Raw genomic sequence first — 25,741 nt, 5'->3', positions numbered from 1 at the left:
GTTCTCCTCCTCCCATTGGCTGCGGCTGCAGAATAATTATGATCACATCCTAATACTCTTGGCTGGTGCTTACTGTTTATTGGTAGTTAAGGATCTATTATCTATTCATCAGCCTCCCATTTTTGCCAATTACATTCTTCTAAAGTGAAGTACCAGCAGGTATTTTGCACATTTACAATTAATGATAAAAAAATCTGGCGTACTTTAAATCTATTACGCTGCTATGTAATTTATCTTAAAGATGCAGAATTGCTAATGTAAATTAATGTTTCTGTTGAACTAAGACATGGAGGGGGGTATTAAAACCAGTCTAGCGTTTCTTTCCTTCATTCCTCGACTTTGCTTTCAATTTTCTTTCCACTTTATACACAAAGAATCCGTTACTCCACTGCATTAATATATGCTAAAAATCGCTGTCTAAACGGAGCTGGGAACATACTCGCTCCTTTCCAGTAATTGGCGAGCTGAACTCTGTTTGCCTTCCCCGCTCTCTTATAAAACTGACTGTTTGCAGCTAGCCGATATTTTCAACACAATAGCAAATCGACGGAACAGTGTTAAATAGATGTGACAAAAATAGCGTTGGGTATGCAAAGATAATAGTTTAATACGTATCTTTGCTTAAAGACGTGTTTGCCTTTGCGCACACCGTGCTGTACGTACTTTATGTGCAGAGAAGCTCGCTTTACACGTAAATGTAAATCTGTTCTTCATGCTTCACGCGTCTGTGTATATAGACATCTATATACACACGTGCATATGACTGCGGAGACAAAGTGAGAGAGAGATCTGTACGGAAGACACGTTAGTGTAACTGAATTCTTCTGACGGATTTTGCAGGGAGGTGAAATCCTCTCAGGTCTTATATGTTTGGGAAAATGTTTCTTTCCCGCAGATAGCCGTGTAGACATAGGCGCAGGACTCCGTCCAGGGGCAAAGAAACACGGATCCGCTGAGTTGAGCTTGCTCCAGAGGAGGCAGATGGATTTGCCTTCATCCTCCCTTGTGTGCTTCGTGAATCGCTATTATTATATCTTTTAGATCCCCTCGCCCTTTTTCCGTGCCACCCTTTTCCCCTCAACCCGGCGGTAAAGCTATTCTTGCAGATCCTTTTTTTGAAATAAGCGAGGTTGAGAAAGTGCCCTAAATATGACGGGTGTTTGATGCGCTGAACTCAGCTGAGTTCTTGGTGAGTGCTGAAAAGAAAAAAGAAACTTCTTCTCCTAGGACGAGCCGTGTTCTGCATCTGCGTATTTACACTTCCCGGGATTGTGAAATGAATCTGAATTGGAAAAACTTCAGCTCCTTTTTCTTTTTGCCTTTTCCAGACATCCTGACACAATCACAGGGCTGCTTTGAAAACTGCATCAAGTAATTCTGCAGTTGGGGGGGGGGGGGATTATATCCGTTTGAAAAACAGTCTCACCGTCATATTCGCGCAGAGAGCGAATAACCGTCGAAAACGCGCGATAGATTTCCCTCGACCCTCTTTACTGCCGGTGAAAAAATCACTAGCCTAAAATCCCTTCCTAAAGGGGGTCCCATTGCTCTCGGGCTCAGCGGAGGAGGCTGCAGCTGCAGTGGAGAGCTCGGAGAGAGCAACGTCCTCTGACAAGTCTGATTTCGCCCAGGAAAGCTGGTTATCTCGGCCGCAGCAACCTGGAGGGCCATCCCTGCTCGGCCCAGCGGTGCGCCTTGAGCCCGGCAGAGCAGCGGCTGTGTCCTGCGCTCGCCCTGCCGCCCGGAGCCCTTCTCGTCTTGTGTGCGTGTATATATATACACGTATATATGTGCGTCAATATATATGTGTGAGCGTGTACATACATACAGAGAGAGAAACCGCAAGTAGTAAGGCCTGCGGAGCATCAGCTCTCTCGGCTTTGCCACGGAGCAAATAGGCCAGCAAAAAATAAGGGGCTTGGGACGGGATTTCCCACTATTGTCCCCTTCCCCCTGAACGCCCATACCGCTCCCCCGCTCGCCGCCGTGGCTGTTTCTCGAGCGCAGCTCCCGCGCCCAGCCTGCGCGCAGCCCCCGCCGCCGCGGCTCCCGGCGCCGGGCCGTGCCGTGCCCTGCCGCCCCGGGCTGCGGCGGGAGCAGCTCCTGAAGCTCCGCTCTTGAACTTTTCCTACCCAGCGACTTGACGGGCTGCTCTCGCTGTCCTGTTGGCGTCTACAAGGAGAAAATCTGGCAGGGGCTGCCTTCCCAGCAGTCCCCGATCTGCTCCAAACATGCTTAGAGGCAGCCTCTCTCGGAGGGAGGGGTGCGCTACATTCGCAGTCAAATTACATGGCTGGCCTCTAAAGGCACTAGCTTCGGATTTCCAAACTAATACTCATCTTTTAAAAGCCGAGCCAAAAAGAAAATGCAAGGAAGGCCTCAGATGCGGGAGACCTCGGGGTAAGACGGCTGTTTACGGGCTGATCCAGGCTGCACTTTGGCGGGCGGGAGGTGGCGGTGAGAGAAGTTCGAGCCTCCGCTTAACTTTCCCTTCCAAGCTGGATCTGTCCCTCCCTTCTCTCTCCGGTCCCAGGGATTTGTGCCCACAACGGGGAGGAGAGGTGGCAAAGGCAGGTCGTGTTTGGAGGGGCGCTGCGTGAGTTAAAGGAGCGGGTTAAATGCCTAATTTAGTTCGGTTCTAGACGTCCTAAATCCCAGTCAAAAGGTCTAAGCGTGCTGCAGGCCCTTCACAAAAGCGCATTACGTGGCGGAAGCGACGGGATCACGGGCCGCGAGGCGCTGCCGGGCGTGGAGCCGCGCCGCGCCGGGCGCCGCAGGAGCCGGGCAGAGGCAGGGGGCGGCCGGCGGCCCCCGGGCCCCTCCGCCAAGCAGGTGGATTTGGCTGCGGGGGCCTCGCTGCCGGCCCGAGACCTGCGGGCGGCCCCGGCCCCGGCGCAGCCGCAGCCCTGTGGGAAAGGGGGGGGCTCGCTTTCCAGGCAGACCCTCCCCTGCCCAGCAAACTGGGCGTCAGGGCGGGCAACCGGGCCTGCTTTTCACGCGTGTCCTGAAATCTTCCTGCCCCTCCGCCGCCCGTTCCGGCCGTGCGAGGCCGGCTCAGCGCTAGGGGCCCGTCGCGACGGCGGGCGGGGGCTGCCGCGGCTGCGGGACCGGCCGGGAAAGGCCCGTCCTCGCTCCCCGGCGTCCCGCCGCCCCGAGCGCCTGCCCGCCGCGGGGAAAAGCGGTTCCGGGACAGTCGCTTCGTTGAGTCACCTAGGCTCTAATCCGTAGCAACCTCCCCCTACACGCACGTACCCTCCCCCCTTCAACGGCAAGAGCGCATCGGAACAAACGAGGAAAGGAACGAGGCGCCGTGTGGCTGGAGCAGAAACGCCCGATCTCCCCCCTCACCCTGCAGGGGGACCGCTCGGCTGGGCCTCAGCGTGCTCGGCGCTGCACGACCCCCCCAGCGCGGCTCCGCAAGCCCGAGGAAACTCGACTTTTGTTACAAATCTGTTTGTGTCTCGGGAGCGCTGGATGCGAGGTTCCAGAGTGACGTTAGTAACACAGCGCACCAGGAAAAGAGCAAATCCCCGGCTTCACATACGAACCCGTAATCTGCACTCATCCGTGCCAAACTCCGGATAATTTTAAATGTCAACATGTGCGGAGGAAGCAGGAGAAAATCCCCGTGCTGTGCGCGGAGAGAATCAACACCGCGGCGCTGACCCCGCATCCCGCCGCGCCGGGCCGTGGGGCGGGCGGACGCGCACCGCAGCCCCTCCGCAAGCACGTGCCCTCGCGCCCCGGCGCGCAGGCAGCCGCCCCCTCCTCGGCGCGCCGCGGGAGCGGGCCCCGGCGCGCATCCGCGGGGCGGCAGCGCCCCCTGCCGGCGGCCGCGGGCACTGCCCGGCCCCCGGCGCCCGCCGCGGGCGAGGGACTTGCGCCCGGCGCGGCCCCGGCGGCAGCGAGCGCGGGCTGCGGCCGGGCTGCTGCCGGGCTCCCTACCGCTGAGCTGGCTGGGGAAAGCCGCAGCTGGGAAGCCCGGCGGCGGGGAGGCCCGAGGGGTGCTTGCTTTTTTTTTTTTTTTTTTTTTTTTTTTGCGCCTTTTTTTCCCGGATGGGCACACGCGTGTAGGAGCACCCATTCGCGCTTGTATGCACACACACGCTTTAAATGCTTATCCTCCAAACTGCGCATACTTCTGCACTACCCGTTCGCACAGCGCTTATCGTAAGCCCAAGGCTTAAAATATCTCCGAAAAGATCGATTACGCGTCTAAAACGTGTTGCTCCGGGGAAACCGCCGAAATAGCTTCCAATCGATCTATCTAAACCCCTGCGCTTTCTTCACACCTCATTCAAAATCGTGGCTGTTACATGCCGTTTGTGGTAACTTCTCACACTTGCGCGCTATTTGACACGGGCGAGAGGCATTTTTTAAAAGCGGCTGTCTGTCCTGCCCGGCTCACGAGTTACCTAGGCTCCCTCCTGCTCAACCCCGAAAGGGCTCCTTTAGTGGCGATTCCGCCGGCCTAGGAAAGGCTCTGCGTATCGGCAATATTTCACGCCAGAGAATTACTGATCGTTTTCAGCAGCTGGATGCTGAACTCGGATACAAACAATCTCTACCTTCCCAGTACCAATTAACAGAAGAGTCCATGAAAACTGCAGGTTTCTGACCGTATCTCCTATGTGAAAGTGTTTCTGCCACAAAGGCTCTCCCTGGATGAAAACCCGCCAGGCTCCAAAAATGAGCTAAGACCCAGAGCGGACCTGCAAGGCCACTAAAGGAGTGCACGTGCTCGGGGCTCTCTGGAAATCGCTTGAGAAATCGCACTTTGCTTCCTATGCGAGCGAAAAGGTCCCGAAGGGCGCAGCAAAGTCCAAAGGCGAAAGAGTTTGCATTTGTGAAGAAAGCGTGCGAGAGAAGCGGTTACACCTGGTACTTATTTTTCTTGATGGAAGAAGATGGATCCCAAAATAGAAATGCATCGTCCACGCGATAAACCTCCTTCTCCACCACAGCGGGACGTCAGCTGCCCCGGGGGGGGGGGGGGGCGGGCGGGGGCCGCTACCGAGCTCCGCGCGGGGGTGCCAGGATCCGCCGCCCTGCGCGGTGCGGCGCGGCGCTCCCGCGCTTCCTGGCGGCCGGCGCTGCCTTGTCTCTTTGCTCGACTCGCTCCCCCCCCTCCCCGCGCCCCCCAGTTAGTCTTTCCCATCAGTGCTGTCCCCGGAGCGAGCGGTCCCGCTCGGAGTCCCCGCTCGGAGCCCGGCTTTTCTTCTGCAGACGCCGGGAGCCGCGCTTTCGTGCCCTGTCCGTGTGCTGTCAGGTTTACAAATTAAAGCCCCCCTTCAGGATCAGGGGCTGGAGAGCTCAGGAGTCGGCGGGGGGCAGGGGGGGGCGCCGTCGGGAGGGGTATCCGACGAGGGGGCTGTAGCTACAAACTTTCCTTAACTTTCCTTCGGTCTAACACTGTCAATACGGGGAGGAAAGAAAGCAAACAAAATCTTCAAAAGCTTTGTTTAAGTCTAAGGAAAAATAGAAAATTACACTATTTACCACTAACTCAGCCCGACACTTTTTTTGACCTTTTGATTACTTTTAGTTTTTCCTGCAGGCGTTTCATTTTGTTAATTATTCCTATGTAACTTGCTTCCAAAGGGCCCGATCCTGCAGTCCTGCCAAGGGCACGTTTGCTTTTCACTCCACGATGCGTTCTTTTGGGGAGGGCGGGTGTGTGTGTGGGGGGAATAGCATGGAGGTTCCTGCCTGTTTTCCCAGAGGGTCGAGGATTTTCAAGCAGCGCACGGTGCCCTGCGCTGAGCTCCCGCCCTGGCCTCCCCGCCGGGGCAGCCCGTGGCCCGGGGAGCGCTCCCCGCGAGCCCAGACGCCACGGGCGCCGGCGCCTCCTCACCTGCGAGCGGCGGAGCCGCCGCTCGGGCGAGCCGGGAAGGAAGTGACCTGCCTGCGAGGCCGCCTGCTCGTCTCCCACTGCTCCGGGAGCGGGTCGTTTTGTGTTCGCTCTCACCCACCGTTTGGCGAAATTCAAGCTTGCAAAGAATAGAGAGGGGTATCCGAGGGGAGCCGCTCTGCCACTGGTGCCTCCAGCCACCCGCAGGACCTGTCTCCCCGTGGCCCCAATAAGACAGAAGGAGTTTGCGGTGAAAGAGACGCAATAACTCTCAAATAATTTTCAAATCTTCTGAAATATAGCAATTCAATATTAGCATATTAAAGTGTCGCTTAGTATACTAATTAATACGTATTTCGGTTTAAAACATGCATTTTTCGAGGACTTCAAGTACGTAATTGCTTGCAGTGGCATCTTAGAATAGAAACATAAGTATCCTGCTTTGACACGCATAACCTCGCTGAATGCTTTCCCTAGCTGATGTGTATTCCCAAATATTCAAGCTTGCAGGGATGTGCGCGCTGTGAAAGTCACACAGAGTGTAATAGAACAGAGCTCCTAAAGCAAAACCAGCGATTTCCGTGGATGCTTCAGGCCCCCGAGACCCGGGGTGGCTTTTTATACATGCATAATATATGTCAAACATATACGTGTGGAATTTTTCTTAAACTGTATGTGTGATTCCATCGTGTTACCGCTCTGTTGTGTTGTGTTGGATGCTCCTATCCAACAACCGCATTCAGCCACGGAGTAGCTTTGAATTGAATGCACTTTTATAATCTACATTTATAATCTATAATTCCTTCCTAGAGGAAGGGCAAAAATAGGGGAAACGCTTGCTTCGGAGTTATAGAAAACTCCAGCTCGAAGCAGTGCAGAAATGAGCGGATACCTGGGGGAGAGGTGTCTGCCTGTCCCCGAGTCGCTTCCCGGACCATTCCCGTTGGGTACACAAATCGCTGAGCGTTTGGCCAGGATCTTATCGCTGCAGGAGCAGAGGGAGAAAGGTCGGGGCGCTACGGGGAGTCGCAGCAGAAGCGCTGCGCCCGCGCCAGGGCACCCTGCTCCGCAGGAGCGGGCCGCGGAGCGAACAATGGGCTGCGCGGGGATGCTGGGCATCGCGGTCGGCCGACTCCTTCGCAGCCGCCAGACCGCTCTGCAAAACCCACGCGCAGAAATGCGGTGGCATGGTCTTGTTGAAATAGTCGCTGCAAAGGATTTTCGCCGCACACGCAGGGGCACGGCACGACAGCAAACAGCACCCGGGGTGCTGCGCCAGCGCTGCTACGCTTTGTACGCGTGCCCCTGGCTGAAGAGGGTGGGAAGGCAGCGCCGAGCAAGGGGAACGCGTGTCGGAGCCGGGCTTTCTCCCCGGGCTGCTGTGGGCAGCGGGGCACGGTCTGCCCGGGTCGCTGTCTCCGCGGTGCCGGCGGCCGCCGTGCCGAGCCTGCGTGGCCCGGCGGCTCGGCGGGGCGGCAGCCAGGGCGGCTCCGGAGGAGGGCTGCCGGCGTCCCGCGCCGCTCCCCCTCGCCGGCCGTTCGCCCGGCAGGAGCAGCAGGCGGGAATCGAAAGTGAACCCCTCTCCCAGCTCCTGCTAGGTCTGGGCTGTTTGATGCTGGAATCCAACGAAAGCCTGCACTCGAGGGGTAATGCTCTCCGTATGGGCGAGCGAGCGCGCACACAGCGGCTCTCTCCAGAAGGAGCCTACCTTCAACTGTTTTTCACTTTCCACAGACAGTTACGGGGTGGGGGGGAAATCATATGATAAAGAAGGTGCTTTTTTTGCTCGCAGGTCAGAGAAGGCAGCTGGAGCTCTGGGCGAAGCAGGCTAGCTGCACCGCGCCCCGCTCCCCGCCGAGGGAATGACTCGAGCTGCGAAGAATGCGCACAGCTACGCGGCGCTCCGGGCGGCAGCAGCCCCCGCCGCGGGCCGGGGGTGTCGCGCAGGGAGAGCTCCCCGGAGGCAGAGGCCAGAGACCGCTAAGGGCAGCGGGGAGCCTGGACCTCCTCGTAGGAAGGGGCGCGTGAGGCTGCGAGGAGGCTGCTCCACAGCCAGTGCAGCCAGCAGAGCGTCGCTGTCGAAAACCTGCTTTTAGCTTCCCCGCGCCCCAGCTCAGCGAAGCCAAGCCCCAGGCAGGACAGCGGCGAGGCAGCGCGCCCTGGGCCGCCTGGCCACGGAGCGGGGGCCGCGGCAGGGCGAAGGTCCGCCCGGCCTCTGCTTCCCGCCTCCCCGGGAGGTTAACACGGGAGGGCTTTTCCCCCTTTAGCTGTTGTTTTAGGAGACGAGAGTGAGAAAGGAGGAAGAGAAGTTTGCGGAGTCCGAAGGGTTTGGTTTGGGAGAGGTTGCAGCCCAGCCGCGGTGCCACCGCTGCGGGCAGAAACAGAGCTGCTGCGAGGGGGAGCGGAGCGGGGCGAAGTGGGCGATCCCCCGCGGGGCCCCGGGGCCCTCGCAGTCGGTTTGATTTCTTTTTAAGCCACCAGCGAAACTGGCAGATTTGTTTCTAATTCGCTTCTTCCAGCCCAATGAGCAAGTCCACGCAACAGCACGCGAGGATTTTTATGGAGATGGCGGATGGTACCGCGCATAGTTACCGGCTTGTATCACGGCGAGATCGGAGCGATCTTCCAAATAAATAGGGCGCTTCCTTTTAAATGAGCAAACCTGATGCTTGTCTGTTTGTTTGTTTGAAAGAGTTGTGCCGCTTTCCTGTTTGTAATTTAACCGTGCACTGTTACGGGGATGTCCGTCCGGGCGATCGCCGCGGTGACGTTGAATTATGGAAATAGTACAGGTGTTACTGCGGTGTTTGGGAATTAATTCTCATTCCTTCTCTCCCCTCCTCCTTCCCGGAGTTATTTCCTAGCCTACCCAGATAGCTGGGAAAGGGTCCCACATACCCCGGAGCTGTAAATTGAGCGCTGAAATACTTGATCTCACTGATTCTTTGGAGAATTAAATCTGGCCTCATTTTACAGGAGGAAAAGAAGTCAATCTCGGAGGTTTTGCGAAGAAAGGCTGTTATTTCCTAGAGGATAGACATTTAAGTTGTTAAATATTAGTTTTTAATTACATATTGTTCTTTTATAAAATAATATTTATACTTAAGTCCGGGCAGGTATTCAATTGAATTTTCAAGCCATCAGCTAACTATTCTTTACCCAACTGATGGAAAACAGCCCACTGTGCAAGCGCCGCGGTATGTTGCTTCAGCAGACGGCGCTTGAGTGTTCACGATTGCACTTTGTGCCCGGACAAACGCCGCTGGGCTGTGCGGGGCCCCGGACTCGCCGCCCCGGGAGCCCAGGCGGGGCGCACCGCGGCCGGCCCGGCTGCGGAGGGGACCCCGGGTCAGCCCCGCTCGGAGCCCGGCCCGTCTGCACCGGCGGCGCGGGAGCCCTGTCGGTGAAACTGAACCGCGAGGTGCAGGAGGAAGCGGCGAAGGCTCTCCCCGGCGCAGCCTGACACAGCCACACAGCGAGGAAGATGAATAACAAGAGCACTACTACTAATAAATAAAACGTTCGGGTTTGGATGTAGCCGCCAGTTCCGCGGTGAATTACGAGCTGTCCCACGAGGTGCTCGAACCCAAGTCATCCCGTCCCCCCGCCCCGGCACTCGGCGCCCGGAACCTGGTGGCGAGATCGCTGCAGACACAACGAGCTCTTGCGGGGCTTTGTGGGCACCCGGGGCGGCCGAGGTTTCCTGCAGTGAGTCCGCTGCAGAATACTGAGCTGCTGATGCATCTCCTCAGAGAAACTGTGCGCGTGTGTGCGTGTGCGTGTGCGTGTGCGTGTGCGCGTGTGCGTGTGCGTGTGCGTGTGCCGAGCTCGGAGCTCAGTCCCGGCTAGGGCACCGCGCTGCGGGGCTGCGGTGTGCGTGCCCGAGCCGGGCGCTGCTGCCCACGCGAAGGGGAGGCCCCCGCGCTGCGCCGCGAGGTGCCCGAGCCGGGCAGGCCTCTCCGCAGCCGGGCGGCCGCTGCCCCGCGAGCAGCGCCGGGGGCTCCGCGCCCCGCGCGAGGCGCCGATGCCGGCGCGCTCCCCGGCGCCCCCCCGCGCCCCCCCGCGCCCCCCCCGCGCCCTCGGCCCCGCGCCTCAGACGGGAGTGCCGCCGCGAGGGCGCTCGAGGGCAGACTCCCCCCGCCGCCGCCTTCTCTGCCCGCCGAGGTGGCCATTTTGCAAAGCTGAGCCGAGGCCTCCCGCGGCCGCCCGCGCCTCCCCCGCACCGCCGCAGGGGCGACGCGGCCCCGCGCCGCCGGCTCCGGCCCCGGCCCCGGCCCGCCCGCGGCGGCCCTCCGCCACCTCTCCGCTTTCCTCGGCGGCGCGACTTGACCCCCCGGCTTCCGCCGCCCCGCGAAGAGCTGCCAGGGACGGGCCACGGTCGCCGTCCCCGGGCAGGCCCGGAAGGGAAGAGGCGGCCCGGCTGCCTGGCAGCGCTTTGCCTCTGCCCCGCGGCCGCCGGCAGCGCCCCGAGGTACCGCGAAGGACGCAGCGCCGGTGCCAGCACTGACCCCGGGCAGGACAGGCAGGCATGGCAGGACAGGCAGGCATGGCAGGACAGGCACACATGGCAGGACAGGCAGGCATGGCAGGACAGGCACACATGGCAGGACAGGCACACATGGCCAGACAGGCACACATGGCAGGACAGGCACACATGGCAGGACAGGCAGGCATGGCAGGACAGGCACACACGGCCGGACAGGCACACATGGCAGGACAGGCACGCATGGCAGGACAGGCACACACGGCCGGACAGGCACACATGGCAGGACAGGCACACATGGCAGGACAGGCAGGCATGGCAGGACAGGCACACATGGCAGGACAGGCACGCATGGCAGGACAGGCAGGCATGGCAGGACAGGCACGCATGGCAGGACAGGCACACATGGCAGGACAGGCACACATGGCAGGACAGGCAGGCATGGCAGGACAGGCACGCATGGCAGGACAGGCACACATGGCAGGACAGGCACACATGGCAGGACAGGCACACATGGCAGGACAGGCAGGCATGGCAGGACAGGCACACACGGCCGGACAGGCACACATGGCAGGACAGGCACACATGGCAGGACAGGCAGGCATGGCAGGACAGGCACACATGGCAGGACAGGCACACATGGCAGGACAGGCAGGCATGGCAGGACAGGCACGCATGGCAGGACAGGCACACATGGCAGGACAGGCAGGCATGGCAGGACAGGCAGGCATGGCAGGACAGGCACACATGGCAGGACAGGCAGGCATGGCAGGACAGGCACACATGGCAGGACAGGCACACATGGCAGGACAGGCACACATGGCAGGACAGGCACGCATGGCAGGACAGGCACACATGGCAGAACAGGCGCACATGGCAGAACAGGCACACATGGCAGGACAGGCAGGCATGGCAGGACAGGCACACATGGCAGGACAGGCACACATGGCAGGACAGGCACACATGGCAGAACAGGCACGCATGGCAGGACAGGCGCACATGGCAGGACAGGCACACATGGCAGGACAGGCACGCATGGCAGGACAGGCGCACATGGCAGGACAGGCATGCATGGCAGGACAGGCACACATGGCAGAACAGGCGCACATGGCAGAACAGGCAGGCATGGCAGGACAGGCGCACATGGCAGGACAGGCAGGCATGGCAGGACAGGCAGGCATGGCAGGACAGGCACACATGGCAGGACAGGCAGGCATGGCAGGACAGGCAGGCATGGCAGGACAGGCACACATGGCAGGACAGGCAGGCATGGCAGGACAGGCAGGCATGGCAGGACAGGCACACATGGCAGGACAGGCAGGCATGGCAGGACAGCCATGCATGGCAGGACAGGTGTACATGGCAGGACAGGCACGCATGGCAGGACAGGCACACATGGCCAGACAGGCAGGCATGGCAGGACAGGCACACATGGCAGGACAGGCGCACATGGCAGGACAGGCAGGCATGGCAGGACAGGCGCACATGGTCAGACAGGCACACATGGCAGGACAGGCAGGCATGGCAGGACAGGCAGGCATGGCAGGACAGGCATGCATGGCAGGACAGGCGCACATGGCAGGACAGGCACACGTGCTTTACAACTCATGACCCGGCGGGGCAGGCACACAGGCACTTTGCGCTGGAGCCACCTGGCTTGGAAATGAATTTTGTGGGTTTGGAGGGGGTGAGACACTTGCTTGGGGGTGTAAATATTTCTGCTCTCCATAAACTGGCAGAGTGGACCAAAATGAGCATATGTGGTTCAGCATCTGTTTAGGTACACGCATCTCAAAGAAGAATATTGGCTTTTCACCTCCAGGTACTAAATGGAAAATAAATAGAGGTTGAGGTCCTCTATTCTGTTTGCAATTGCCTATTCTAGGACTGAGGAGATCTCCAGTTCACTGGTTGTCTTTCATTTAACTGTTTGGAGACCAGAAATGGAAAATATTTGCAGAGAAGAAAAGAATAGCTGCATGGGATCATTTGCAATTCAGTGTGAAAATATTCTAACAAACCCATTTCTATCCCAGTGCAGTTGAAAAAATAGCTCATAGCCATCAACAGCCCATTCCGCTCTGCTGGACAGCACGGAAAGTTTTAGGCAACTAAACTCCTAATCGGAGACAGCAGAAAACAGCATAATCATGTCTTTGACTATAACTATGTGGCAGCTTTAATTGCTAAAAATGTTAGTAATGGCTAAAATATTACCGTTTTAGTAAATGTGAAACTTCCTGGAAATGGTAAACTCTATAGCCTGTACGAACAGAAACCAAAAAAAGCATTAACTTCAAGTGGCACACTTGGAATCGTAGAGGAATGAACGCTTGGAAGGAAGTCAGGATAAAAGCAGAACAGTCCAGTGTAGCATGCAGGGTGTGTGCTCCAGAGCGGCACATCCAGAAACAACTGTTTTTCAAATTAATGCTGACAAAGAAATTATCATCATTCATATTTAAATACCTTTTCATTGTTGCTGCTACCATGGGCAGAACATTTCAAGTAAAAATATGCTTCCTAAAGCACGAGCAGAGCTGGCCTTTCTGGGCTGGCCACCAGAGGCTTGGTTTACTTCTTGTGGAGACGTCTGTTCGTAATGTTAGGAGCAAATCGCCGAGCTTGGAGTTCTCTGGCCTGCTTCAGCATGTGCTTATCACTAGGTAGGCAGGGATCCCGCAGCTGGACAGTGCCTGCTTGTGGCTGACCTTGTTTGAGACAGAAGATGCAAAAAGCCCCTGCATGGGGGCCGGCCAGAAGACCCTTGGAAAATACAATGTTTGGCTTGTCTAGAACTGATTCTTCCTTGCATTGGACATCTGGAAATGGGAAGGAAGGAAGGAACAAGGGAACAACGAGCACCTGCACATCCTTTCTGAGTTACAGAGCTGCATGTGAACATCCTGGACCCTGGGGGTACTCCTGCTTTCACGAATCCAATCACTGTACTATTTACTGGAGCAATGTACAGGCCAATGGAGCTCTGATATTCTGGCATCTAGAAGATTTCTTGAAGGAGTGTTTGGTTATGGATTATTCATTTGCTTTGCAATAACATTTTGCAGACCCTGTCAAGGGTTAGGGCTCTGTTATGCCAGGACCCTTGAAAATACATAGAACCAGACAACAATCCCTGGCGCGGGGATCTAAGTATGAGGGCAAAGACAGGAGCCTGTCTTCAATAAAGCAAGAAAAGAAAGTGTCAAAACTACAGTAAGCAGTAAGTGGGAAAAGGTGACATTGAGGACAAAAGGACACTCCTAACTCCAGTGTACTGTTTAAAGGGTCTCTTCTGTTCTGGCTGAAATCAGTGGCAAAATGTCTCTTGATACTTAGAGTGCAAGATTAAACCTCATTGGGCTATGATGTCGTTATCACATTTAGCTCTCAAACAATATTTCTCATCTTTTTTTAGGGTCTTAGACAAGTGTATTATCATGCAGTGCTATGTGTTACTTGGTATACTGGCAGAACCATCAAGAATGTCACAAAGCAAATCACAGGACAAGCTATAGAAGCAGGACATGTAGCTGTAGTCGCAGATAATATGTATATGTGATTTAGGAATTAGATTACACCACTTACTCTCCCAGTGAGTGCGTCACTATGGACCATGCTTCATTAATACCTCCTATAGAAAATCTCTTTTCTTATTTAAAGCAATTAAATAGTTTACAAGTCATCCAGAAATGGCCATGTGAGCTTGGTGGAGGGTGCTTACTACGAATTTTCCTCTCTGACAGTGACACTATGTAACCCATATGTGTGGTCAAAATGAAGGAAGAAAAACGAGGACTCAGAAGGGATCAACTGCACGAGATTTATTTTGGTCTTGTGTTTTTCCCGATTAATTCTGACTTATTCGATAAACACTGATTACTCATCTGTTATCCTTAGATTTGAGTGCCTCAGGCAATGGGTAAGAAACTATAGCCCCAGTCATAGCTTCCTACCTCACCTTGATCAGAACCTATCAGGAGCTAATTACGGTCTTGTGGTCCACTGAAATGAATGAGAAAGGCAAAGCACTTGCAGATGCATATCCATGCAATCCTGGCTTTCCTTATCGGGCATTTCAGTGCTGGAGGCACCACCTCCACGATGAGCTCCACCTTGAGCTCCAAGCACATTTCTTGCTGTCAGACATGTTCTGGACAAGATGCAGAATGTCATTGCTTCTGGGTAAACTCTTTCCCTAAGGTTGTCTTTTGGGCAATTTCTCTGAGCCCTAAACATGTTCTGAAATTTAGATCAGAAACATTAGCAACTACCAAATGAAAACATACAACACACGCAGGCAGCCAAAATAAAATAAATAACCAGTCAGGCCTCTGTTATGCAAATACTTTCAGTTAAGTAAAGCAGCATTACATTACTTTTCAAAAGTTCATTAAGTGGTTCCCTGAAGCCGCCTTTTTTACCCACAGCATTGAGTTTTCAGGTCACTCACCATTCAGCTTGCCAGAGATTGTTGGGTGCCAGCTGTATTTGTATTGTTTTGCGTTGCTGTTAGTGTTACTGTTGTGCCAGGTAACCAGACTCTGTAGCAAGAGATAGAAACACAGAACAAAAAGATGCCCCGGAGCATCTTCCAGAGCATCTTCTTTCCTGTGCCAGAGCAATTCCAATCTTAATGTAATATACAAAAAAGAGAGGGAGAGGGGAAAAGAAAAAAAAAGAAAAGAAAACAGCAGGTGGAGACAGGGAAGTGAAAAAGAAATGATGAGACAAGTACTGATTGGTGTGATACCAAGCGGCCTCAACACAACAGCTGCTATCTGGCATCAAATTCTTTGCATAAGTGATGTCTGGATGGGGCCTATAAGGAACTTGCCAGCACATTTTACCACATGAGCCATACGTTCTATGTCACAACTGCCAAAAGTGCTTTGGGGTTATAAGGATGGTTTGTGGTTGTGGCTTGGCAAAAAGTATAAGAAGGCAAGAGTGTGTGTCTTTCAACTGTACTGATATGCCAATAATATTAAAAAAAAAAAATTAGCAAGACTCCCAAACACAGCCCTTGTGACATTATTGTGAAAAGAAATGTTTATTTAAAACAAACGTGTGAATCACAAAACCTAACCGTCAGCCTCAAGTGATTTGGAAGAACTGTTCCGAAAGTCTTTCCACTCTCAACCCCCCCCTCCCCAATCTCTGCAAGCTGCAATTGCAGGCTGAGTCCCTTAACATTGATTAGCAGCCCACACAGTGCTCTGCGAGCCTGACTTTTGAAGGTAAACCCTGATTCCTTCAAGGAAATGCCAGATGCTCACAGTAGGTTGTCACAGGATCAGGGTAGGAGCTAACTGTCCCAGTTTTTTGCTTGCATGTATCTGGCATGATACACACCTCACTCTGGAAACCTTGACCTATATTACGTTACACTCCTAGTTAAAATATAATTCATGTCAGTTTGAAAACCGCATCCTTTAAAACATAATGTACTTTAACATTCTTTCTGCCCCCCCCCCCCGCCTTTAATTTAGTAAGGCTTTAAGAGCATCATGTGCTTGAACTCTGGGCTGCTCCCGGGCATTTAAAAAAGTAATTGGAGTATTTAGGCTTTAAATGGATCCTCTTTTCAATCCAAATAGTATCACACATCAGAGATGTCAGTATGAATGGTTGAAGAGAGATTAAAAATTCTCCTAAAAGCCTGGTAATTAAATCATCTATACATCCACATATTTGGTCTAAGCAACCCTGAGTGCCTGAGGCTCCATCTCTGCACTGCAGAGCTCCCACCACCTCAGAACATGTGGTACAAAAACCAGCACCTGATCCTGCCTGAAATGTCGGGTGTCAGTCCCGCTATTGGCTATTCATTTGGGATTGCTCAGTATTTCTCTCTGAAGAAATAATCTTTTCTCAGTGAAGAATCCTGTGCCCAGACCCAGAAAGTTACTTCAGTGCCTGACTCTAGCCTGCAGTCGATGGAATTAGGCACCGAAATACCTTCAGGATTCATGCCTTCATCTTTTTATTCCTCCCGTACAATGTCTAGTGCCTATGAACCACTGCAAACAGCAAGGGGGTAAATAATGGCTGAATTCTGCTCCAGGTTCAGACCTGAGAGCAGTTGTTATAATTAAGCCATATTAATTACTCATCTTTTTAAATTCTTTTTATAACCTCACAAGTTTTTATATTCTCTGAAAAGAGGCATAAAACAACAACAGAGACGATCCTACCTCACAGAGTGTGATGTCTGGTACAACCGCATGTAGCACTCCGGCTGAAGAGGCATTTGCACTCTGCCCCTCAGGTGTCCCATCCCCACCACTAGGCAGGTTGTCACCTGAAGGAGGTCACACTAAACGTCAGATAACTCAGTATCACAGCTATATGCTACACTTACACTCTCTGGAAAGTCTAACCTGTCAATAATTACATAGCAAAGAAGTTACAAATAAAATTAACCCTTCATCTTCCTGCTTACCTCATTCTAGTCCCATGTCTTAAAACAGTGCATGCCTGATCAGAGAGTAGAATTTTTGATTAGAAATGGTTCAGATGATCACTCTTTAATGTTCTTAACTGCAAGCCATTTATTTATTTATTTATTTTTATCCAGTCTTTACTTACAAAGGAGCAGCTGCATGGATGTTCTCACTTCTTGTTAGTCTAACCCAGTTTGGAAAGCCATGTGCAGGCTCGTTCCTGATAAAGAGTGATAGCCCCTTTTCCTGCTCCTTTCCTTCCAAAATTTATTAAAAATATAAACAGGTCGACAACTGAGAAAGCAATGCAGGAATCTTCCTATATTATCATTGTAGTTGGTAAAATGGAAATAGCAACAGCAGCTCAGCAGCTTTCTTAGTAACTGCATCTTGCTTATTACAGTAATTATTACAAACATTCAGAAATATGTCATCTTGAATACATGCACCCAGCTCTACTAATAGATAACAAGATTCTGAAGTCACAAAAATTGGATCTAATCAGATCAACTAACCTTTAACAGTCATTTTCTCTTACCAAAAAACTGATTGGATTCCTTTGCTTTGTCATTTTGCTTGCGTAGTCCCACTTCTGAACATGTCTGCTGACTTGTCTCTGTAAAAATGAAATGTGTTTGTCCTATGTGTGGAATTTTACATTCTACAAGTTCAGTTTCTTTATGTATGGGAAGGAGTGTGGTCATTCACACCAGCCCAATAATCAGAGGTAATTTTCAGTGTATATGATGGCTCCAGCATGTTCCTCAAGGGCACTTGTTCCACAGCTCTTACCACAAGTCACAAAGCACCCATGTGCTGTTGAACAGATTTCACATTTCAAATAAAATATTGACCCTCACAGTTAGCATGTGTTAGCAGCTGGGGCTTGGGGCATACACATCATCAGAGGGGAAAAGCACTACATCTAAGGTGCAGTTTAAAGATTGGATTAACTGTCTTCTAACATTCCCCTCCCTTGTCCTGACCTACTAGCATCAAAACAGTAATGCCCAAGGGTTCCAAGAGCAAAATGGTGGGGCATGACAAACCGTCTCTCTTTCAAGTGTCTGCAGCTGCCACATTTGCTATTTTATTTGGGCTTTCTTAAAATGCTCTTCAATGAACTGAATTACTTTCGGTTGTAAATCTCAGATGGAAAAATGCAGTATTAGGCATATCTGGCTCTCCATCCCTCAAGTAATATCCATATGCACATTCCTTCCCCTTGCCAATCTCTGTTTGCTCATGACTCTGCTGGATTTTAAGCAAAGGACCTTGCATATGGTAGCAGCACTCCACTGGTCACAATTCAAGGCAGCTGTAGATTTCTAAATGAAATATAATATGGAAATTCTTAAATAGAGACTCTTGGACTTGTAAGTACAGAAGTGTTTGAGATTCACTGAATATACACAACAGCTCATTCTCTGTGCTTCAGAAGCTCACTGGAGGAAGCAGGGCTTGTCATTTAATACAGTAATTATAATGATTCATTATTATGATTATTAATTATAATCATATAATCACAGTAATGATTAATAATTACAGTCATTACTATTTATATTAGAACAGATCCTAGAGGCCCCAGTCAGAATAGTGGGCTACACTGTGCTTCATATGGCAAGGGTGGACAATTAGGGGCACTCTAATGATTTGGAGACTGCAGTCAAGGACACAGATCCTTCAGATCTGAGCACAGCATTTGCTTAATGCAATGTGCATAATCCAGTTTTGTTCAGTGCCATGCAGGCTGTGAATGGAGATGTGCAGTTCTGTCAGGCATGTGGCATCAAAAAGCATAAGATACCCTGGGGAATGACAGTGGGGACAATGACAAGGGAAACAAGGTGCCAGTGACAGCTTAGAGAAGCTACCTGCGGCTGTAATGTTTGCAAAAATAGTGGCTACTTCTATGCATCTCCTGGTTCTCCACTTTCTGACAATCCCATGCTTTGGTGATAAGAGAATGTTGTGACAAGCACAGCCTATCTTCAGAAGGATTTTCCAGCTCATCAGGATGTTCTTGCCCAGCTAAGCTGTGTAGATGTACTTCTCTACATGTTTTCTGATTTAGTGTTGCTTAAGACTGTTTTGACTCGTGAGGTACTTAACCCCTTCTCCCCTCCCTTCGACAACACACACACACGCACGCACACACACATACACACACACACACACACACACACACACAGTGATCTGCATGGTTTGAACTGGGGACTCTGAGATTTAAAAATACCAGCCTCAAATGCTTGAGTAAATTGGCCGCATCCATTATACCACATCATACCATAACTTCTACCAAGGGACAACTGTTTATCTTGTCTCCCTAGGAACTGCTTGCACTAATTGCTGTGTCTGTTATCTTCTCTCATCAACCCTCTGCAGCACCCTTTATTCACCTTTGGGGTTTGTTCCCTGCAGCAGTTTAACACACTGCATGTTAACGCAATAGTCTAATATTGCGTACCGAGAGGCCTCCTGGAGCCCAGGTGCTACCAAAGTTACTGGGCCTAGTCGTGAGTGTAAAGATAAGTGTGTGTAAGTCATCGCAAATTAGGCCCTTGGTGGTTTTTTCTGCCCTTGGTGGTTTTTTCTGCCTATATGTAAACTGCTGCTTTCTTGCCATCTCCTTGTATGTGTTTAGCTTTCAAGATGCAAAAGCTAAGAATCTCTACATCCAGTGCTATAATTTCTCTGTTCTTCTACAACCTACTCCTAAATTTCTTGATTAACTAATAAAAGATAATGGGTTTGTTCTATTTAGAGACCACAGAACAGATTCAGCTACTGAGTTGTGTGCCAGTCTAACTTAACTAGCTTAAATGTTCTTTATACTAGATCAAGTGATACAAATAAGAAATGAGGCCTGATTTTTTTCAAAGTTTATAAAATGCATGACAGTCCATTACTTAGAAAACTGTGAAATATCAAAAACAGTAATGTTTTATATCAGTCTCCCTCCTCCAAAACAGGAAGAAACACAGGTCATAATAGGCTTATCCTGTTATTATCAAACCCTGAAAAGATGTTCACATATTGTGCAGGCATATCTGCCGCAAACTTCATCAGATAACTTAGTGAAAGTGTATTTGGTATGTGCTCCATGACATGATGCAGAAAAAGAATGGCAGCCCTGGAGGTACTTTGGTTATTTCAGTAACAAAAGAAAAGATATTGACTGATGCTCAGGTACAGATGTCATTGTTTCAACAGGACAGTGTTGCTGTTTAACAAACAATTACTTGGTGCAATGTGATTCTTCTAGAGATTATGTTGTTGTTATTAAAAAGTTTTACATCCCTAGGAATTCTCACATAAAAACTTCTATAAAAAGAAAGTTTGATGCTGGAAAATGAAGCTTGGAAATGACAAAGTTGAAGCTTTCTTATGATCCAGTCCCTGATTACGTGATCATATATGTATGTTGAACAGGGAATGAGGCGGAGTTAGATGGTCCAAGGGAATGAGTTATGGCAAAGCCTTGTCTGATTCACTACAAAGGTTAGATGGTATGCACTCTATGAGACATGTGGCCTCACAGCAAACAATGAGCATAAAAATAAAAATTGAACAGCTGCATCATTTGCTAAGTGCGTCCGTCTTGTACATTGAGCAAGCCTGGGTTCCCGAAAAAAAAATGAAGTGTCTGATCGTATTTGTTATATTTATACACACCATGCGAATGCATCGATATTGGATTCTTTATAAGGCTGGGATATGTTCTGGACTCCAGACAGATACAAGAATAAAAGACATCTTAGAGAATATTGCATTTTTGGCAACATCTGTTGGCTCAAAGGAATTGTAAAGGAAGTAAATTAAATACTACTAAGAATGTATATATTTATAGTACTTTTCACACAAGCATCCCAAAACGCCTCTCAAAAAATTAAGCCTCATAAGATTGCTGTGATTTAAGTAATGAGCATCACTTTTTTCTAATGTGTGAAATGAATCATAAAAAGAGTAGGTAGTTTACCCAGGCTATCATAAGCAAGAATGCCTGAATTTTAGGCTCCCATTTTAATACTTAGACAAACTGTCTTCTTTGAAAACATCCAGAGAAGCTATTGATTTTCGTGCTTTCTTGCAGTTCTCCAATAATCCAGCAAGATGCTCAGGCACATGGTTAACTTAAGGCCATTGATTGCTGGCCTACGTTTCAGAAAAACATTATGGAGTGCAGTACATGTAGTTTTAGAGAAAAAGTACGTTTATAAGAGCACTGGTCATTTTACCAACTGTGCCTAGAATTTCCTGGACATTATGAATGTTCAGCTTAATCCCCAGTGTCAGATCGTATTAAAATACTGTCCTCAAAAAGGAACATTCCAAATTTCCATGATCTTTGCCAGTTTCCAATGATCTGACATTTATTTGAGCTATTGTGCAAAGTTTTCTGTTGAGTCAGATCATTCAGGACTAGCTGTTGGAACCACAGAGTGTCAGCAGAACATAATTCATCTGCTGGTAAGCGGCAGCACAGTTTATTGGATAGGTAGTGCTCCTTCATGCAGAGATATGCCACCAGGAAATCCATTCTTTAGTCAAAATAGGAACCAAGCATTCTGTTGCCCCTTTGATCTGATTCCTTTAGAAGGAGAAATGACACTAGTGTCTCTGTTGTGGGGGGAGAAGAGGGAGGCAGAAGTAATCTTATTGATTGTGAAGCATTTCCATGACACCATTTTCCAGATCACCAGTGTTTTTGTGTGTCTCTGTTGGCTTTTTGGCTGATTTGACTTCATCTTTCTGGTTCTTACATATACACATACACCTGCTCGACCTCTACATTTTTAGTAAATTCTTAGGCGAAGTTCCTCAGGCTGCGCAACTGTGCTCATACCAAGCTTTTACTTCACAACAGCAGAAATACCCCAAAAGATCATGCCTTGCATTTGTAGTATGAATAACAGTTGAATAAAACTTCCCTGACTACACAGTGAGACCAGGACTTTGAACCCACATATGCTTGATGTGAATACAGTTTTCCCATAAGGGCAAAGAAAGAAAAATTTTTGTGAACTATTCTCAAAAGTAAGTGTGCACGGAGCTCTAATTAGCTTTTACTTCTGTAGATAGGACATCCTGGTTTCAAGACAGAAGTGAAGTTGACTTAATTGCTTAGATCTTAAGCTGTGCAAGGTAAAAACCATCTGTGCTGTGTGCTTGTGTAGTCCTAGCAGCACTGGAATCAGACTGAAGCTCCTCAGCAAGACCTCAATGCAAATAATGAATGCAGCTACATAAGAGGACATGGAGTGACTCATTCTAAACCACAAGATGTTTGGACTGCAAATAAAGACAGATATGTGGGATATAATCTGCTGTTGAGTTTTAACACAATTCCTGTTAACTTTGAGCTACACACACAGAGAACAATAGCAAGCTATAGATTTTGTTTCCATCCCTGACATTTCACTAAACGCTGCAAGCCTAAAAGTTTTTGAAGGTTATATGCAATGTCCTGCGGAATGAACGTCAAATGTCGACTCTAACACTCTTGCAAGATCTGAACAAGAATAAGACAACTCTATAGACTGAGGCAAGTTTATTATTACAAATACCTTATTAAATCTAAATGGTAATGGCATTCCAATTAGCTCATTGTTAGGAATCTTTCATGTTTGACTTTCATTTAGACTGATTACGGGAATAATACAGACCCTGTATAAGTAATTGGCACAAAATAAAAGCATCTGAGCTGCAAAAACCCTCCTAGAGGCTGCACTCTTTTAGAAAAATATATAAATAAAAGCTTCCTATCTTTCCCAGCTCATGAGCTCTCTCTGTTCACCATAATAATGAGACAACCCATTGAGTCTCCTGTGGGGCCAGTGGTATCAGAGTTCCCTTTCTACCTACCTCTCTCTTCTCCGTAGCTGTAGGGGGCCTCCTTTTCTTTTACCCTCCACCCTCCTAGTCTTTCCTCCCATCATTGCAAGCCTCAGCACTGTTTTATTGATCCTTCTCAGCTGCGGATTCTTTCACACCCAGATCACAGGCTAGCCTCTGCCTCTCTCCCACACCCTCCTCCTCCTCCTCCGTGGCTGTTAAGCCATGCTAGTCTCGCCGGCGATCAAACAAGCAGCTGAGAACATGCCTTTCGGTGTGCTGGCTCCCTATTTCTTGCAGATAAAAGGTGTTTTCTTTCACATCAGAGCCTCCATGAGTATGACAGGGGCTAATGGGTGACTCCTCACAGCAGGCTCCTGCTTGCTTCCTTCAGAGCGGGGCTTGGGGAAAGGTCTCTTTCAATACATCGCTACGGCCCAGGCCAGAGATTTTCCTTTCCTCCTCTGGTGGAAGGAGGCCCACGGCACGGTGCGGTGTTGTGGAGTATCTCTCAGCCGTGGGGAGGCCTGAAGCACAGCCCTTTGAGAGCTCGGCCAGGCAGACAAGACCTATTCTCTACCCCATGGATAAGTTCTGGTCAGACAAGGGTGCACCGAGCCCAGCGTGCCCAGCTAACACCTGAGGAGGAAGGTTCAGGAAAAGACATCCAAAGCCATTGCCTAGAGCCTAGTTCGTTAGCTTAAGAGAAGGAGCAGCACACGATATTTGATGAAAAGTGAGAAGGCCACAAGCCTTCATCTCTGCCAGACTTCTCTTCCTCTTTCCCTGATTAATCTAGTGCCAGCTCTGCCCTATTTCTGGGCACAGAAGCAATATGTAAAATGTGCAATGTATGAACACTTTCCTGCTCTTTGGTTTGGGTATGCGCTTCAGCCACACGCTACTTCGCATTGGAGCAAGACACAAGCCTGTACCTTCTGCCTCTTCCCGCCCCACGCTGACTGAGAAGGAAACCCGACAGGTGGGCTCACGGGACCCGAGACATATTCCAACCGCTTCCCCGAGAAGGAGATCAAGCTGGGAGCAGTGCTCTGGAACACAGCTTCCTGGCAGGGTAGACAGAGCATGTGTTAACCGTATGACAGCGATCCAGGAAAGGTCTCTCTGGTGTGGGAAAGGGAAGGGCCAGCAGCTCCTATTTAGGAACTTTTGGCTTCTGCAGGGCTCTGGCTCTGGCTCTGTAGGGTGAGCCAGAAGCTGTGTGAGCTGCAGCAACAGGACTTTGGGAAGAGCTGGGGAAGTAAGTAGCTGGCAACAGCAGGCAACTGTAGAATAACAGGCAACTGAAAGCTGGGACCGAACAGCCTAAAAGCTGGGACACGTTCTGTTCTGCTGCTCTTAGAGGAGCATAGTGGTACCTGCAGCATGAAGGTGCTGGACTAGTCAAGCAGTGGACCAGGGGACCAGAAAGGCTGTGAAATGCCCATCCTTGGAGATTTTCAAGACACAACTGAACAAAGCCCTGAGCAGCCTGGTTTGAATTCAGTGTTGACCCTGCTTTGAGCAGGAGGTTAGACTAGAGACCTCCTGAGGTTCCCTTCAACCTGAAAGATTCTGGGATTTGATGGCTTAACATGGGCTGGGAATGGTTATTTTGCGCTCTCAGTTTGTGAGAGCATCTTTTACTTCTGGAAGCTCTGTCTGAAGAATCTCTTCCATTACTGGAGCAGCACAGTGCCTAAGGAAACCTGCCTATGCTGCAGAGTACTGTCTCCGTGAGGCCTGCATTCCCCCTGCTCACCAGACAACCAGTTTGCAACCCTGTAGATGAGCTTGGTGACCCTTTGCATTTGGTCCTACAGTATGTCTGTAGAGTCAATGATAATCAGCTGACTGGTTGGATACTTTCCTTCCTTTCTCTTGTCTGTTAAGGAATCGTGACTCTCCTGACGGAATCAGTGAAAAGATTTCCATGAATTTCCATAGAGGGCTCAGGATTTTTAAGCCTCCCTGGGGAACGACAGTTAGTGGAATTTCTGTGTTGGGTGGACCATGATCTGATACAAAAATCAGTAATGTTTTATTAAATAACACTTGATCCACCGTAACCTGATATCACACTCTTACGAGGAATTAGATGGGGTTTTTTTAATGCAAATATTGAAGTAACTGGCTCAAAAAGCCAGTTCGTCATCATTTCACCTGTCCCAACAAGTATACAGGCACATGCTTAACTAAAGCACAGAGCTAAGTACGTGTTTAATTGCTTTTCTGGACTAAATAAGGGTCTTTCTTGAACAGAAATTGAAAATTGCTCCATAGTTGAAGTGTATAAACAGACCTGTACAAGAGAAGTCTGTATTGTGTGAATGAGAAATATTCCCATGGATGGCTAAGTTTTAAATTAACTCCAATTTTTATGGGACTCTTTGAACCAGAAACCACTACAGAACTTTTAATACTGAGCTGGCAATAATTTAGGCACTGCTGTATTGTCAGGCATATTTATCCTGCCTTTGTATTTGTAACTGTTTTATATTTACTTGTCTCATTAAAATAACCAAGAATTCACTTTTGTATATGTTTGAGTCATTCTGATAAGGTATGTACAGATAAGAGCCTTGCTATCTGTCTGCAGTAATAAAGATGAAAAATCTGCTGACATTCTGAACAAGCTGTAAACTAGGGCATTTAACTAAGTTCATTTTAATGCTTAAAATCTCTGTGTTGTCATTGTAAATTAAGAACTTCAGGTGAAATCTTGAATGTGTTGAAGTCATCTGCTACAATGGATCTGGAGGAGGTAACTAACTTTTAACTACAAAATTCTTCTGAATAACCCTACTTAGGCTTCCGTCTATAATATTAACTAGAAAGGAAATTATGCAGGCTAAATTCTCTCTGTTTAAAAACCATAAGCCTTACAAATTATATTTACATTTAATTAAAAAGTAGACACATTAGCCATTTTTCTACATTTTTTCATATTCTGCACTGGTTCAAATTTTTTCTACAAAGCGTTTAATGATAATCTTTTTATAAATGATAAGATATTTAGATAGGGTTGCCTTTAACCCCGAGGCTTGATTTGTAAGCTTAATAAATTTCCAAACATATTATTAAGAAGTGCAGACAAAAAAAAAAAAAAAAAAAAAAAAAGGAAGA

The 25,741-nt window shown here is 49.8% G+C and overlaps 1 long non-coding RNA gene across 1 annotated transcript; it reads left to right on the top strand.

Moving 5' to 3' along the window:
- The first annotated feature begins 96 nt into the window (after positions 1 to 96).
- LOC135328744 (uncharacterized) lies at positions 97 to 25,147 on the top strand. The gene is made up of 2 exons (XR_010389768.1): positions 97 to 2,400; positions 8,828 to 25,147. It is a non-coding gene; the product is annotated as an uncharacterized LOC135328744 (long non-coding RNA).
- Positions 25,148 to 25,741: the final 594 nt, after the last annotated feature.

The sequence above is a fragment of the Dromaius novaehollandiae genome, chromosome 6 (assembly GCF_036370855.1).
Source record: "Dromaius novaehollandiae isolate bDroNov1 chromosome 6, bDroNov1.hap1, whole genome shotgun sequence".
In the NCBI taxonomy this organism is placed as follows: Eukaryota; Metazoa; Chordata; class Aves; order Casuariiformes; family Dromaiidae; genus Dromaius; species Dromaius novaehollandiae.
This window is presented reverse-complemented; position numbering and strand designations above follow the sequence as displayed.